Raw genomic sequence first — 4397 nt, forward strand, 5'->3', positions numbered from 1 at the left:
TACGAAAATATTTGATTTACAAATAAGGAATCCTACTTCGCGGAATTTCATTTATCACGGTAGGGTCTAGAACCGATTAACCGCAATAAACGAGGGTTCACTGTATAAACAAATACAGAACAATAGCACTTTCACATGTTTAAGAGCCTGGTTAAAGTGAAAGCACAAAGCATGTACATACTGGGATTTAGCTGGTTAGCTGAGGGTTACATTACAATAGTGGTAAATTAAGCAGAATGCCAATCTCTGTAGACTGTTGTTTCCTGGGAATGTAGTTTGATAAGCTTCGGGGCATCAGTAGACAGTCCATGTCACTTGCTTTAGTCTGGGGGACCTACTAATTGTTCCGAGACTTCTCTTGAATGATCTGTTATCAGAGGACATCCATGGAAGAGCAACATACATATCTGAGGGCAACAAGTAAGGACAGCTTCCACAGCCTCATCAGTCAGACTCACACAATGTCCCCTGTGAATCTGCTGACCTTGCTCCATAGCACTTCTCCTGGACAGCCAGGTCCGCGCAGAGTGCGGGCAGAGGAAAGGGGAGGAGAGCAGGGGGTGGTGGGGGGGATTAAAAAATCTTTTTAATCATTTTGGGAAATTTTTTTTTAATTGGGGTGAGAGTACACAAACACTACTCTCTTACTCTCTCTTAAACGCAGAGCTGCTACAAAAATCCCCAAGACAAACAGGGTGCTGGCCAGGTGATAGCTTGCTCTGGACTGTGCTAACACGTGATGTACAATTGCAAACATTCATCAAGCGGACACTTCAGACATGTCGCTTTTTGCCATCAATAAGTTGTAGCTTAAATTAAAAAAAAAAATAGAAAACCAAGCAGCACTCAAAATTGGCATTTGTAGACCAACTTTTCCCCCGGTCTCTCGACAGACTCCCCCAGCAGTCTGTAAGAGGGGCCAAAAGGAGCGATTATGGCTCCTTTCACAGGGAGGAACTGTGACTCAGGAAAAGACGGTCCCCGCTCAGCCTGCGGCCGAATCAGGAATACCTGGGGACAGACGCTAGGGTTTGTGCTGCCCCACCCAGGCTGGGCCAGCCTGCCAAACCACAGACAGCCAGTTATAACTCAAAGGAAAACAAGCCTCTAAAATAGCAACTGTTGGTTCCATCTCACCAGCCGGCTGGCTTTCTACATAACAGTTTAAGCTTGTTTTCAAAACCACTCTGGCAGGGTCGGGAACAGCCGCCAGGGTCTGGGCTGTCAAGAAGCAGTGAGGCAGCAGCAGAACTCACTGGAAGAAGCAGGAGCCATGGGTTCTAATCCAGCTGGACCTTCAATGAGTTCTTGTCACTTTTGACCTCACCTCAAATATCAGCCTGGGTTATCCCTTCTGGATGGCCGGGATGGACCCTATCGGGCTGAGATTTACAGAGCTACTTGGGAGAGAGCAATGGACTACTGAGAGCAAGCTGAAGCAGAAAAGAAGCTTTTCCTTCCTCCACCTTCTTTCATTGTTGTGAAAACAAAGGCCCAGAGGAGGAAAATTCTTGTCTAAAGAACCAGAACCTGGATAGCCAGTGCCTCTTCTGCCTAGGGCCATGCTTCCTGCTCCACAGAGGTGGCACTCAGGGAGGAGGGACACAAAAAAGAGGGGAAATTGGTTCTCAGATCGCTGTGACTGGGATAACAATTAAGAGTCCAGGCTGCACCTGGAAAACTGGTCCTTGACATCAGCCTGGGCAGGTAACTAGCTCTCCCTTGGATCAAATAAGAAAAGAAGATTAAATAATCCCAAAGAGTATGTGATAGTTACATTATCTGGTGTCAACTTGAGACTATTAAGAGTGAAGGGGTAGGGTTTAGCCTGTCAATCAGGTCATAGCTTGATGACTTCATTTGGAGGTGCAAAGAAAATAAATAGCTCAACGGAGGCCAGACATACTCTATGCTACACATTCCTGTTGAGAAGCCACATGGAGCTACAGCTGATGGAGCCAGAGCCTTGGAGCTGGAGAAGGCACGTGGAGACCCACGCCAGTGCTGAGATGCTTCCACCACCACTGGATCCACAAGATTTTCCACCCACTGGCCTGTAACTTTGCTGCACATGGTGTCATTGCATGTGTTGTGTGAGTCTGAAGAGAAATTTATAGACTGGTATCAGACATATGGGCTAATATTGGACTTATGGACTTGATCTGGACTGGGTTGGGATGTTTTTTTAATATACAATTACTCTTTTACATAAAACTCTTTCTTATACACGAGTCCCCCTGGATTTGTTTCTCTTCTGTCTGCATCCTAACACAACAGCTAATGGAGTAAGCCAACCAGGCGGCTGGGAGGAGGTAGCCGAAGAGCCACATAAAGTTGAATCAACCAGTGAGTTTAAACAGGGAATGGGCCCGCTGGTCATCTGTGTGTAACCAGAGACAGCCTCAAAAAATAAAAATAAATTATATACTCACTGCCATTGAGTCAATCCTGACTCATAGCGACCCTATAGGGACAGGGTGGAACTGCTAGTGAGTTTCCAACACTGTAACTGTTTATGGGAGAAGAGCGCTTCATCTTTCTCTCGTGGAGTAACTGGGGTTGTTTACATGGCAGTTAGCAGCCCAATGAGTAACCTCTTTGTCACGGGGTCTCTGTGAGATCCCTTCAAGGTAGAGAAGAGTGCTCTTCTATCCCCTACCAGATGCCGAGCTGTGGATCTGCCAGACTTCAGACACAGCAGAAGGGGGGAATCAGAGAAAGGTGACAATCTACAAATCCTACCCTTAGGATGAAACAACCCCTCTAGCAACCTCACTTCCTCCGGAAGTAGTGAGGACGAAGCCTACCAACAGGAAACCACACTGGAGTGAAGCCAGAAGTGCTGCAGGCTCCCTGCAAACTGTGCTCTGCAGACGGAAAGTGTGTTGTCCTCTGCCAACCTCGCAGGCACTAAGGCCAACACATTCCTCAGCTGGGCCCTCGGGCCTCCTCAGGTAGGCCCAACTCTCACCCCCACCCAGAAATCCACCCCATCTTCGGTTACAAACACAGCATACACTCTTTATACCTTAGCTCCCACAATCCCCTCTGCCTGTGATGGCCCCACCCCCCTTCCTTTGCCCTAAATCCAGTTAATCTGGCATGCCCAGCTCAGAGCCCCGACCTTCCCTGGCACTACCTACCCTACAGTCTCCCAGACGGAATTCACTCCCCCACTTGCCCGCAACCATCTTTGGGCTGAGTATCAATGGCAGTGCGCTTTATATTACAGTCAGGTCTGTCTTTGTTCCTGGAAGCTAAGAACTCGGAGAGCTGTTCACCTGTCCCATACAACCCCTTCACGCGGGGCCTTTCCCGGTGCACACTCAAATGTTCACTAAACTGGTTGGAAAAATGGTTTTCCTTTTCTTAACATCAAGTGGCAGACACAAACAGCCCTGCCCTGGGACGTCAACTCAAGAGTACTGGTTCATACACCTGGAGCACTTGGCTCTTTGTAATGGTTAGGCTTTGTGTCAACTTGCTACACCTGTGAGAGGTAGGGGTGGAGTCCAACCTCAGTCAGGACACAACCCAATAATATCTCGGGGAGGGCGGGGTCTATTTATGAGAGGTTGTGGAGACAGGGCCTCACTCGACCCTCTTCTGCCTCCGGCTTGCATCCTGTGTGGGGCTTCTGGGGCTGGTGGCCCATGTGGCCTGCTACCCTTGGGAGCTGTAGCTGCCACGCTCCTGCCAACCTTTGGATCCACGGAACTCTGCAACCACTGGCCTGTGATCTCTCCGCTTCCAGCTTCATCAGCCAACAGCCATGTGGTCTGGAGGGACCTTCAGCTAGCTTCTGACCCATGGACCTGAGTTAGAGTGAGCTGGGCTGCTTCCTTGATGTACATTTCTTTCTATACGTTTATGAGGATCACTCGTTTAGTTGCTCTAGAAAACCTGAGTCAAACACATTCCAGGGCAATTTGTGTGGCCTGGCAAGCTTACTTCAAAAAGAACAGTTCTTGTCAGAGAAACCGAGTATTTCAAGATAAGAGACTCTAGAAATACCAATTCTCAAGTTGAAGGCCATTATTTTAAATTCCCTTTAGATCAGTGGTTCTCAACCTTCCAAATGCCATGATCCTTTAATACAGTTCCTCATGTGTGGTAACCCCCCAACCATAACATTATTTTCATTGCTATTTCATCACTGTAATTTTGCTACTGTTATGAATCAGGTGATCCCTGTGAAACGGCCTTTCGACCCCCAAAGGGATCATGACCCACAGGTTGAGAATCGCTGCTTTAGATCCATGCACCATTTACCAACTAACGCTACAACCTTAAAGTTTGTTTCCAGCTAAATGTCTCTGCATTGCTCACAAATGCCCTCGTGTACACAACTGCTGAGAGAACTGCACCGGGGGCTGGCATCTATGTCCACAGTATGG

Source organism: Echinops telfairi, unplaced genomic scaffold (genome assembly GCF_000313985.2).
Source record: "Echinops telfairi isolate 266 unplaced genomic scaffold, ASM31398v2 ScPeMD7_5592;HRSCAF=6446, whole genome shotgun sequence".
In the NCBI taxonomy this organism is placed as follows: Eukaryota; Metazoa; Chordata; class Mammalia; order Afrosoricida; family Tenrecidae; genus Echinops; species Echinops telfairi.